Source organism: Lemur catta, chromosome 11, assembly GCF_020740605.2.
Source record: "Lemur catta isolate mLemCat1 chromosome 11, mLemCat1.pri, whole genome shotgun sequence".
NCBI classification, from domain to species: Eukaryota; Metazoa; Chordata; class Mammalia; order Primates; family Lemuridae; genus Lemur; species Lemur catta.
The window spans coordinates 6318669-6331851 of NC_059138.1; the positions used below are offsets into that span (position 1 = coordinate 6318669).

Below are 13183 nucleotides of genomic sequence, written 5' to 3' on the forward strand. Positions count from 1 at the left end.
TTTAGCCTCTGGAGAAAAGGAGGTTATTGTTAGATTGGAGCAGTAGGTGGAGAAGTATCTATCACATTGTGGATTTGGAAAGAGGAACCAGATAGCCCAGTCTGACAGCCAGCAGCGAGGGAACAGCCTGTGCTGTTTGCTTTCAGCGTTTGGGTTGCAGGATCGATGGAGTCCGCAGGAACAGAAACAAGTGCCCCAAACAGAAATTGTGACGAGCTCAGCTCTGTGTCAGTGCTTCGTTTGCTCTCCATGCTCGCAATGTTTTCTTTCATAGCGGGTTTGCAAGCTAGAAGTTCTCCGGAAAGAGAGCTGAATGAACAGGACATGGGAAATGTGGGATTGGCTCTGGGGCTCGTGAATATTACAGAGTAATTCCACCAAGGGGAGAGAGGCTCTCTCTGGTGATTTTTCTTTTCTTAATTATACTTTCCTGTATTATGTAAATGTTTTACAATAAATATATTTTTATAATCTACAAAGTATTATTTAAAAATGTTATGGTCTATAACAATTAGGGAAGAAGTACACAGTGTAGTTTTAGTTTTCAAAATTATAGAAGTAATACATGAATACATTCTTATTGTAAAAGCACCAGGGCAAGCCATAATGACATAGCCAAACGGTTAGCTCCCTGCTCACTGTCTTCCCTATGCTTTCCTGCCCGGAGGGACACAGTTTTGTGTGTATCCTTCTAGTCCCTTCCTATGTATTCTTCTCTTTACAGGTGCATATATCTCTCTTATATTGACATAAATGTGATCACACTATACATGCTGTTTTATAATTTACCTTTTTCATTTTATACCACATGTTGGAGATCTTTTAATATCAGTATATATAGGTTTACCTCATACTTTTTATTCAAAAATTTAAAAAACAAATATAACTTTATCCATTTAATTTCATCCATTTTAATAGCTGCTTATTGTTTATTAATATATAAAATATATACATACATATTTATAACATAGCTGTACCCTAATTCATTTAACTATATCTAGAATAATGGACATGAAGCTGTTGCAGTGACTATTCTTATCCTTATGTGCATGTGCAAGAATTGTTGTAGGAAAGATTCCTAGAAATGGAGTCTCTGGGTCAGAGAGTATACGCATACTCATAATGGCAAATACTGCTGAACTGCCTTCCTAAAAGACACTGTCATTTTATACTCCCCACATGGGTAAGTCCTGTTTCCTCAGATCCTAGCATTTTACTGACATTGTATCTTGAAAAATAAAGCAAATTTATCAAGAATCTTTGGTAAATTTCTGTCTTTTATAATAAGAAAACATATTGTAAAATTACATTGAAATGTCGCTTTTCAAGACTAGAAGCAAAGACACCAAAATGGTAAAAGTGGTTCTCTTTGGGAGATGGGCTGTCAGCAATTTTCATTTCTTTTGGAATCTGAAAAAAAAGACAATTAAAAAGGAGAATGTTAACATTCAAACATAAATATTATAGAAAAAATAGTTGTTATAGAAAGAAAGAGAAAGACACCATACATAAGTCCTTGTCTATTTAGCCATTGGATGGAATAGAATTGGAGAGCTGGTTTATTTATACTGCAAAGCAATGCTAGCTTGGGCTTTCAGGACACAAAAACACTTATTCAGAATAGACATTAGAGTAGATTCTTTAAAATGTTATTAAAACACATATAATTATTACAATCTGAGAGTAGAAATGATTTAACACCTTGGAAAAACTTTAATAATCTCATTATTTTATGCTAGAATCCAGTCTACTTTAAAAGAACATTGGTTTATAAAATAAGGTGTGACATAATAAAATTAGTGACAAAAATGAATGTTTTTACTGAGAAGGTTCTGTCAGTGTTCATTAACTATTACCCATTATTTTCTTTTTTAGTCATAAGATATAAAATATTGAGCAACTGATAATTTTTTAAGATTATCCTAGGATAAGCTTTGAATGAGATTATTCAAAAGTGAGTTTATGAGGTCAATTTCCTGCACAATAATCTAAGTTCAGTGATTTTTAAAAAAAAAATGTTCACAGGTGAGATATATGTGCCAACATTGCAGAGATCAGCTCTATCACTTGATATGTTGCCCTTAGTTTAAAATGACTGTTCTTTAAAACATATGGCTCCCACCTGAAGTTTTATCACTGCTACTGTTTTTCTTCCCAAAAGATCATATACCAGTTTGATAAATTTTATCAGTGGGAAAATATTTTCTCAAGTTACGAATGAATTTCTGCAATTGGAAACATTTCTTACATTTAAAATATTGAATCATAACATGCTCTTCTTTTAATAGTAGGAGTAAGTCTTTAGCCAGTAGTCATTAGAACACTGAGAATGGTGAAGCAACGTCTCAAGAGATTGTTATGGACCTTGTACAAAGCTGGAGTTGCCTTACTCATCTTTGCAGCCTGGTGTCCTGTGCCAACAGGCCATAGATGTCAGCAGTGAGTACATGTGCATTCTGCCCACAGGTCTGGGAGGACACAAGGTGACACAGAACCTTGTAGCTCAAAGCCACTAAGGATGTGCAAGAGTTTGAGGAAGGCACTACCCTGAACTTGGAACAGTGGATAAGATCATGTTCAGGATCTTGTTGACAGATCATCCACAGAGTTAGAGCTCCCAGCTCACCCACCCTACACTGTAACTCAGGAATTCCTCCATCAGAAATCCCACTGAGGCTGGTCCTGGTTTCAGGGTAATGGTCACACACACTGCTTCTGAGATCCTAGACAATGATGACTCCGGAGGGGTAAGGAAATCAACTGTCCCCAGCAGTCATGGGAATGGGCTGCTGAAGGGAGCCAGCTCACTCCGGTCTTGGGAGCTGGTCTAGGTTGTCTCATCGCTGACCTGGCCACCTTCTTACCTTGGCATACCTAACTACTCCTTGCTCCAAACCCCACATCCCTTCCTCCCTCCCTTCCTTGCTTCCTCTTGCCTTCTTTCTTGAGGAATCCTTCTCTGTGGCCCTAAACCCGCCCCTCCTGCCAACCTATATTCCTGATCTGGTATTAGCAGGCCATGGACCAACACAAGTACTAAGTAAATGTCTTTTGATTGAGTAAATGAAGGGTCATGTATGGCTCAGACTTCTCAACATTTATGCAAACTCTTTTATGTTTGTCTAATTATACTGCATTTTTGGGTAATGAGTTCTTTAAGCTAGTTACTTACCAAGTGAAGTCATTCTTAATTGTTCTCAACAGACATTAACAGGGAATGCAAGCAGTGCTTTTTAATTGAAACATCTTGGGATTCATTTGAAAAAACTGAGTTCATTTTATCCAGATTGTATGTGTTTTCAGAAAATCTGAACTCTCGATTCACTTCATAACCTTTGTGTTTTTGGCATTTTCTGTCTTCATTTAGCAGAATCTCTTCTCTTTTCCCTGCTTAAGCCCTACCCCACTCTCTCCCTCTCTTAATCCTTTTTGGCATAGTGGTAAAAAATGCTTGTAGTATTTCCTTTCGTGGCTATCTCAAAAACATTTAAAAAAAGAGTTTGATGGTAACATTTGTTGCCTTTTGGGGCCTTAAAACCTTATTTTCAAGCAACTAATTTGCGAAGCCCTAAGGCTTGGTCTGATGGTTCAGAGATATTTTTTATGTAAAGAGGATTTATTTTATCCCTAAATAAGTTGTCTTGAACTTTCCTTATGAGCAAATATCATTTCTCTGGAAGAAGAACTTTTTGGTGAGAAGAATGTCTAAACAAGTTCCTCTATTTTTGTCCCCAGGCGTGATCACCCTTTCCTTTTTTTTACTTTTTATTTTTACCTATTTTTTTGAGACAGGGTCTTGCTCTATTGCCCAGGCTAGAGTGCAGTGTTATCATCATAGTTCACTTCAGCCTCAAATTCCTGGGCTCAAGTGATCCTCCTGCTTTAGGCTCTGAGTAGCTGGGACTATAGGCACCAAGCCCAGCTAATTTTTCTACTTTTTATAGAGACAGGGGTTGTTGCTATGTTGCTCAGGCAACCCTTATACACTTAGACACAGTGGAACCCTTATACACAGCTGGTGAAATGTAAAGTGGTGCAGTGGTACAGCCACTTTGAAAAACAGTCTGGCAGTTCTGCAAAATGTTAAGCATAAAGAGTTACCATATGAACTAGCAATTACACTCCTATGTATACATCCAGGAGAACTGAAAACATATAGCAATACAAATTGATATACGTGGATGTTCTTGGCAACATTCGTAATAGCCCCAAAGTGAAAATAACTCAGATGTCCCTCAACTGGTGAATGGATAAACAAAATGTGGTGTATCCATATAATAGAATATTATTTGGCAGTAAAAAGGAATGAAGTACTGATACATGTCACAACACAGGACAAACCTCAGAAACATTATATTATGGGAAAGAAAATAGTCAAAAAAGATCACATATTGTACGGTCCCATTTATATGGAATGTCTTGAAAATACAAATCTATAGAGACAGAAAGTAGATTAGTGATTGTATGAGGGGGCTGGGGGGGGAAGGAAGAGCGACTACTAAATCATATAAGGTTGCTTTTGGGGATATGAAAATGTTCTTGGATTATAGTGTCAGTTTTACAGCTCTGTAAATATACTAAAAGCACTGAATTGTATAGTTAAAAAAGGGTGAGCTTGGGGATATGTAAATTAAATCTCAGGAAAGTGCTCTAGCCAGGGCAAAAGAGCGAGACTCTGTTTCCAAAAAAAAAAAAAAAAAAAAAAAAAGAGAGAGAGATGGGGTCTTGCTGTTATCCAGGCTGGAGGATGGTCGCTATTCACAGGTGCAATACCACTAGTGATCATGGAGTTTTGACCTGTTCTGTTTCTGACCTGGGCTGGTTCACCCTTTTCTTAGGCAACCTGGTGGTCCCCTCACTCCTGGGAGGTCACTATATGGATGCCAAATTTAGTGCAGACACCTGACAGGTGTAGCCCACTACAGCCCAGAACTCCTGGGCTCAAGCAATCCTCCATGTTCTCTCTTATACAATATTGTTTAGTCTCTATTGATCCTCTCCTTTGTTATAGCCCAGAATAATGGTAAGATTCATCAGTTCTCAGCTTCCCTGAATCTTTAATCGTTCTTTATAACACAGGTGTCACATTTGGAAAATGATATTTTGCTAAGCACTCCTCAGTTTCATACTTGAATTCCTTCAAAAAAGCTTGGTAATTTCTAGATTGTCTAAATGTTTAAATCTATCTTAGTCTACTTATTTGATCAAATTACTTTCTTAAGAGTCTTAAAGTAACATGGTAACATCTTGATCAATTTAGCTTAATTTGTGTTTGGGAAAGTGAATAGTACAATATGGCTAGAACTTAGGGTGGCGGAAGTATGAGCTAAAGCTGAAATAACAGCTTGTTACATCCAGAGCAAGGGATATAAGAGGGAGGGGAGGGGAGAGAGGTCACAATTGTCATTCCTTTTGTGGCCATATTCTATTAGAAGTGAGTCACTAGGTCCAGTCCACACGCAAGACAGAGGATTACACAAGGCTGTGAGTACTAGGAGGTGGTAATACATGGGAGCATTTTAGAGGCTGCCTGCCACATTTCCCTTGAGCTTTCTAGAGGTGAGACTATTTTAACCTGATTCTGAAAAGGACCAGGCTAATTTAAATCACAACCAAATTATGTTATTATTTGTTTATTAAGGTTTCTCGACATGCCATCCATCTGCTGGCCCTACCTAGGGTGTTTTCTAGCCTGCAGTATAATGCCACTCTTATTCTTTATGACAGATCATTCCTTCTCAGGCCTGTATTGAATCTCTCTTTTGAATCTGATATCCAATCTGTCAGCAAATTGTATTGTCTATACCTTCAAAATAAATCCAGAATCTGACTACTTCTCACCAGCTCCCTGCTTCTACTTTGGTCCTAGCCACAGTCATTTCTTGCCTGGATCATTACAACAGACTCATCACTGTCTTTGATTTGGCCCTTGCTCCACCTCAGGACCCTCTCAACATAGCCACTAGAATGATCTTATTTAAGCGACCAAATCACCTTTCTGCTTGAAATCCTCTCACTTAAGTAAAAGATAAAATACTAACTATAGCCTACAAGTCCCTGAAAGATCTGCCTGTGCCCCTCATCTCTTCGACATCCTCTCCTACCAGCTGCCCCTTCCTGTCCTGGAGCACATCAGCCACACTGCCACCTCAGGCCGAGGGACTGGCCATTCCCTCTGCCTAGAATGCCCTTCTTTCAGTAAGTGCTCCTTCACCTCCTTCAAGTTTTTCTTCAAATGTCTCCTTCAAAATGAGGACTTCCGTAACAGAGCTGTTTTAAAATTGCAGTATTTGCACCCAATGCTTCCCTCCTTCCACGCTTTATTTTTCTCCATTTTATTTATCACTACCTCATGTGCTGTATCATTGTCTATTGTTTGCTTCTCTCCACTGGAAGGTGGGGGTTTCCGTTTTGCTCACATTGTATTCCTAGCACCTAAACAGTGTCATTCACAGAGTAAACACTCCATATATACTTGTTGAATGCTGCATGAATACACGAATGTGTGAGAAGTAAATCCCATTCATGGTGTTGAAGGGAGTTTCTGTGAAGTGAAGGGATAGAAAGGGAAATTCTGTGATGCTAACAGCCTTACCCTTGCACCGAACCTTTTCTAGTTCCTCCAAGACAACCCCGAGGATATAGTGGGTGCCAGCAGTGCTAGGCCCTGGGGGTCCAACAGTGAATAAGGTAGAGCTAAGGCCTATCTTCCAGGTTTAACTCTCCATTTTTGGTTTCATCTCATAACTGTAATGGTGAATCTTTGTCTTTAACAAAGGACAGATAATGTGCCACTATCCTAGTAATTGTAATGTGAGCATCTTCACACAGAAATAAAAAAGCTTTGTGACTCTCACCCTCCACAACTACCTTTGTGTGTAGCCTGGCTCTCTGCTGCATCAAGGCCCCTTTAGTAACCAGCATTCTCATACACACACTCACACATGCACATAAATTTTTTTTTTCCCACTGAAATGATCACAAAGGTATGCACAATAGGCCTGCATATTTCCTTGGCTGGACATCTTCAGATAGTTTTTCTTTGTAGCAAAAACATTTCTTTTTTCTCCTAACTTTCCTGTATTAGTCAATATATATACAAATAATTGCAAGACATTGTATACTGTATATATACAATGAAGTCCTTCTGCAATCTTGTCAAATTATCCCTTTTTCCTGCCATCACTGTGACCTAAATTATCTTAACTGGATGTCATCACTGAATTAAGAGAATATTGTGATCCCTTTTTCCTGTTCCAACCTAGCCTTTATATTTATACTTAAATATGTCTAAGTATAAATATTATATTTAATATAGTCCCATTTAGCACTCTAATCTACTCTCTTTCCAGTGGGAACTCCAGCTCTGGTTATATAACATTCTATACCATCACTGGGAGGAGATGTTCACGTCCATCTCGAGGGCCCTGACTGCCCCCCCAGTGGAGTTCTTGTGCTGTTTTCAGGAGCGAGCTAAAATTTCCTTTTCTGAGATTTTTTTTGGGAACATTTTCATTCCACATCATTCTTTGATTCTAAACACCCTAACAATTCATATAACTTCTCACACTATGCTGCATTTGTTTATATATATTACTTTGATTTGGTGATAGTCTCTAATGTAATTTCCTTGACTTTCCTCTAAAAGAATGTCCCCATTGTTTTAATATTTAATATTAAAGGAGAGATAAAATCAGTAATTTGATAAGCAACTTACGGATAGTCAATTTTTGAGGTTTAAATTGCTGGTTGAAAAAGCAATTGTAAATTGCTCATCTAGATGGAAGCATCTTCCTAACTGAAAACCAGTATATTGGTAACTGTTATGTATGACAGTTGGAATTTGTTACATTATTTTATAGTTACATTTCAGTTATATAATGTATCTATTGTTGCACACTTTTTATCATTTATTTACAAGATAATTTTGTTTTTATTTGGGATTCGCTTTTTCCTTTGTATCGTTCAGTTTCCCTTCACATACATTTTCCAACACTGAATTAGTTCAAAATATATTCGAGGAATGGCATGGAGATTTAGGAAAGGTGGGAAAATTATGGGCTAATTCATCACAGGAAGAATTACGGTCATTAAAAATCGTAGTCATTCAAAAATCAACATTAAAAATATAAAAAACATTTCTTTAGACTTTTAACCCAACATTTCATAGCTAACTATTTTTCACTTTCCAGTCTGAACTCTCAATATGGAATCTCAGTTCACACGGGTGAGTGATATTTCGCCCTGTAGATAGAATCCTTTTAAAAATAAATTCGGAATATCCTTAACTTCATTGCCAGATAAAGCAACAGGGCAGACTGTATCCCAAACACAATATCCCTAATTCCTCTGGGTTGAGACAGGTTGCAAGATCATTTTTTAATCACTGAAAAATGTTGCAATTATCCTAACACTTTGCAGAGGTGATAGACGAGGCAAGTGAACCGCACTCATCCTTGATAAACGATATTTAACGTTGACACGTGCTTGGAACCACAAACACTGGAAGGGGCTGAGGCGCTTTCAACCCGAAATCTGACAGGGCTGTAATGTCGCCCTTTCACAGGCTGCCAGGGCGACGGGCACTGCGGGCTCCGCCAGCCAACAACGTCCGTCGGCCGACGGGCAGCCTCAGACACAAGCGACGGTGACCGTTCCGTCTGCGCGCGAAGTCGCGCCGGCCACCCCAGGTGAGGGGTCCGGGACGCGTCTCGCAGGCAGAACTGGTCGCGCCGAGCCCCGCGCCCCCTGCTCTCCCCGGCGCCACCCCGAGCGCCGGCCGGCCGAGCCTCGGCTCCGCGCGCGGGGAAAAGAGAGCAGCGGTTAAAACCGTTACTACCCCCTTGAGTTTTGAACTGGTTCAAACTTGGCTTCCAGCCCCCGCCCCGCCCCTCCCCCGCCCGGGAACTCCGCGGCGCCGGTTCCCGCCAAGAGCCGCGAGCTCGTTGTCCCGCCCTTCGGCCGGTTCCCGCCGCCCCACCCTTCCCGCCTCCCGCCCGTGCCGGGCTTCAGGCCCCCTCAGAGCCCCCGGTCCCCGCCTGCCTGCCCACCACCTTCTTGAGAGGCGCCGTGTGTTCAGCCAAAGAACAAAGAGACGGCTACGGCTGCGCTTCCACACGGCGGGCAGCTTCCTCAGAGCGAGCCCCGCCGCCCGCGCGCCCGCGCGCCCGCCCACGCGCACGCGCCGCTCGCCCGCGAGCCCCGAGCGCACTCTGCGTGGGGCTCACTCGGCGCCTCCGAGCCCTGCGGGCCCTGTGATTGGGTGGGCGCCCGCCTCGCGTCCCGCCAATCGGGGCGGCGCTTCATTGGATGGGGGGGGCCAAATAAAAGCGATGGCGATTGGGCTGCCGCGTTTGGCGCTCGGTCCGGTCGCGTCCGACACACGGTGGGACACAGAAGGCAGTGGAGCCCCGGCGGCGGCGGCGGCGGTGGCGCGCGGGGGCGGTGCGCGGGAGCGGCGCGGGCTGGCGCGCGGGACGGAGGTAACGCGCCGCTGTTGGCGGCCCGAGTGGCGGGGCTCCGGGAGTGCGAGGCGGGCGGCGGCGGCGCCAGGACCTCCCCGCCGCTGCTTTGCCGGTCCCCGGTGTCGCCCAAGCGGGGCTCACCGGGGGCCGCTTTTGTAGACGCACGGTGGGAGGTGAGGGCAGACCCCTTGGAAGGGGCCATTGAGATCCGCACTGGCCCGCGCGACCCTGCGAGTGGAAGAGCGCGGATCCCCCAGAGATGCGGGGCGGGAGCCGGGGCGGGCGCGAGGCGGGGGGCGTGCGGGAGATTCCTCTCCGGTGCCCGCCCCGCCGGGGCGCCGGGGCTGGGGCCGGGGGCGTTCCGGTGCCCGGTCGGGGTGGCAGCCCGGAGCTTCAAGTCTCCTTTGTGTGGCACGGCCGCGGCGGGAGCGCCCGGGTGGGACGGGACAGACTCAAGTTGGTGGGACCGAGCCGCCGAGTCCGCACTCAGACAAAGGACGGACTGTGTCTCGGGAGGGCTCGGCGTGAGGGAAGGGCATGACACTCCGGCCGACCGCGGGCGGGAGAGGGGCGTGGAGGCGCGGGCCGCGGCCGGGGGTGGGCAGGGCTCGGCCCCCGCCCCGCGCACGCCGCGAGCCCTCGGGGCGCGCAAATTCCGGGCAGGGGCCGCGGCTGCTGCGGGACGGCGTGCGCGCCGGGGAACTCGGAGTAGCTTCGTCTCTGACATTTCCCCCCAGCAACCCGAAAGCCCCTTCGTTTCCAGCAGTCTTCGCATCTGGCTTTATGTTAAGTTTGAGGGACGAGTCGAGCTGTTCGCCTCTTTTTTGATTTTGTTCTTTTGGAGGGTTTTCTGTTGAGTTCCCACTTCATTGTGTATCCTCCACCCGCCAAAAAAATCTGTGCCACGGGGTTACTTTTTGAAAATGGGAGGAATCTAGAGGAAGCACGATCTTTTGGAAAACTTGATGAACGCCTAGTGAGTTCTCACTTTCTAAAGAATCGCAATTAAAAAGAAAATTACAAGCTGTTTTGGCCAACTTGTGTGATCCATCTGAGAATGGCGACAGGTGCTAACGAAATCAACTGTCATTTAGACAGCGATTATTTCCCCAATCCCGAGAGTTGAATGAGGATGAGGTGGTAGAAATAAGTAATCAAAATGTCTATGACAAATGTGTATTTAGATTATATTGTTAGCTATTTCTTATTAATTGGTCTTGTTTTCCATGAACAATAGCTTTGGTGAGTCAGAAAAGACTGGATACAGAAATGTTTGTTGCTTGAGAAATTGAATGTTTGCTGCCCACAGTTAAACTACACTTCTTTTTATCACATAGGATCTGTAAAATTTAAATTCATTTGGAAATAAAAATCTGTCTTTGGTATTAAAAATATTTTACTACAAAGCGTACTAGGTTTCAAGCAAGTCCTTATCAGTTTAATTTTATGGCATTTTAATGTCACGTAAAACATCTGAAAAATAAACCTTTAAAAAATACGAATGCTGTCACAGTTGAATGCAGTTTATACTTCTAGGGATTTTGGAGTTTATTTTCTATTACTGTTTTCATCAGCATTAGCAACTAATTCATTTTTAGGAAAAAAATGCAGGACAAGTGTGTAATACTAGTTTATTCATAATTTTATTTGCAAGAAAATGAAAGTATTTAAGATATATTTTAATTTCCTGTTCATGATCTCTAAAGTTAAGAATAGATAGGAGACTAGTCATAGATGTAAAGAATCTTATTCTTTCTTTTTGGACATGTTTTGGGGAATGTAATGCTTGTCCTGGAAACACTTAGGAAGATTGCATCTTAAATACTGATATTTGTGCAAAGTGAATATATTCCAAAAAAAGAAGTTAGAAAAACATAGGCACTCATCTGATTTCATCATTCTAACGAAGATCTAATACGCATCTGCTAATGATTTCATAAAAAGGGAGACAAAGAAAAGCCGTGTAAAAAACCTTTATTACATATATTATGCAGTGTTGGACACCATTCAACAGACATTCCAGGTGCTGCTCTAAGTGTTGAGATTATAAAATGTTTGTATTACTGATAATTATGTATTTGAGAATCCTGATAATCTTGTCCATTGTTATTATTTGATAAGCTGGTTATGCAAATTTTTGGCAGAAATTTGGATATTTTAGGATAAAAACTTCTAACTTTGCCCCTCTTGGGTATTCTGTGTTTAATAATTACTATCTTTGTACTGGCCAAAAGGTATTTTTTAAAAAGTCTCTTAGGAGAATTGGTTTAAAATTTTGCTTTAAATTATTTTCCGGTAGAATTGAGACTGTGTTTAGTCAGTTTAAGTAACAATGATTAAAAAAAACACTTGTTGATTTAGTATAGTCAGATAAAGTCCTAATACTTAGATACTGGCTTTACCTTGCCGGTATACATATAAGTGATTGTGTTGGCCATTTAAAAGTTTTAGGCAGATTTCTCCAGGTCACATTGGAATTTTTCCAAGATATATTCCATCCTTTGAGGTGACATGCTCAAGGACTGTGAATTTATTTCAATATTAGCCTTTAAATAAACAGTAATTAAGAAAGTTGATCTGCTTTTTAAAAACCAACAGCAAGGACAACTCCTCTCATGATATAATGTATTTTGGGATCGATTAGAAATGATTTATGTGTTAACGTTGAAGTCTTTATGTCAGTATAGATGATGAAAATTGTTTCTGTAAATTTTGAAGGATTCTATATAGGTAGGTGAAACTTTTAGTTTGGGGGAGAGCATAGGGAGGAACGATTTGTTAAATTCGGGGAAAGGTTCATAGTCAGATGATACACTTTACTTTCTAGAGGTCTTCCCTGAATTCCTAGGCACTCTCCGGTTCCCACAGGGATTTGTTCATATTTTATTATAGCATGTATCAAATTATATCGTAATTACTTGTTTATGCATCCATCTCCTTCACTACACTCTAAGTGCCTTGAGGCAGAGGCTCTGTCTTATTTTTCTTTGTATACCTAGCACCTGTGTAGGTAGTTTCTAGAGAATAGGGGTTTTAATAGTTGAATGAATCAAGGAAATATGAAAAATGTAGGGAAATAACTTGACAAAGGAATTTGTAAAGCCAACAATATATATTAATATTCATGGCATGAGAAACTTTGAAAGGTGTTTTTCTCCCTCTTTGAGAGGCACTGATTAGAGAGAAAAATAAGACAGTTGTCAAGGTGAATAAGTTCCAAGGTTTTTCCTGGTTATATTCTATGATATTGAAAATTGGATATCCTTTAGGTGCAACTATTGGTATTCTTGTTTGCTATTTCAGGCAGCTATAGAGAAGCTTGATGAATGATCTGGATATCTAGCAGATACTATCTGCTTAATTTGATTTGATGTATTGATGATCCCTTTACAAAAATATAAGGAAGGGAAAGGGCAAGAGAGGATAGCAAATCTTTTAATTGCAAGATGGCTTGTTACAATTAATGAGTTCTTTATTGGAATAATTTGAAGGAGGTTTTGAAGCTAAAACTGAAGGAAGTAGGGACGAGAGTATAATTATGACTCATATGTTGGGATGCTCTCTTCACCATTCTTTTAAAATGATTTAAGTATAGATTAGCAAATCCAGTGATATCTCAAAAGTTACAGATGTTAAATTTCTATGATGGTTGCACTGTTCCATATCTTGCCACTGCAACACTACTTTGTGCAACAATATGACAAAAATGACACGAAAAA

The 13183-nt window shown here is 41.5% G+C and overlaps 1 protein-coding gene across 5 annotated transcripts in view; it reads left to right on the top strand.

Moving 5' to 3' along the window:
- The first annotated feature begins 9329 nt into the window (after window positions 1-9329).
- Window positions 9330-13183, top strand: part of EZH2 (enhancer of zeste 2 polycomb repressive complex 2 subunit) — a 65854-nt gene continuing 62000 nt past the window's right edge. For 2 of the 5 annotated variants that reach the window (XM_045565100.1, XM_045565102.1), the window contains exon 1: window positions 9330-9482. The gene's annotated coding sequence lies outside the window, so the exon portion shown is untranslated. The remainder of the gene's footprint in view (window positions 9483-13183) is intronic. The other 3 variants (XM_045565105.1, XM_045565106.1, XM_045565108.1) reach the window with 2 other exon arrangements.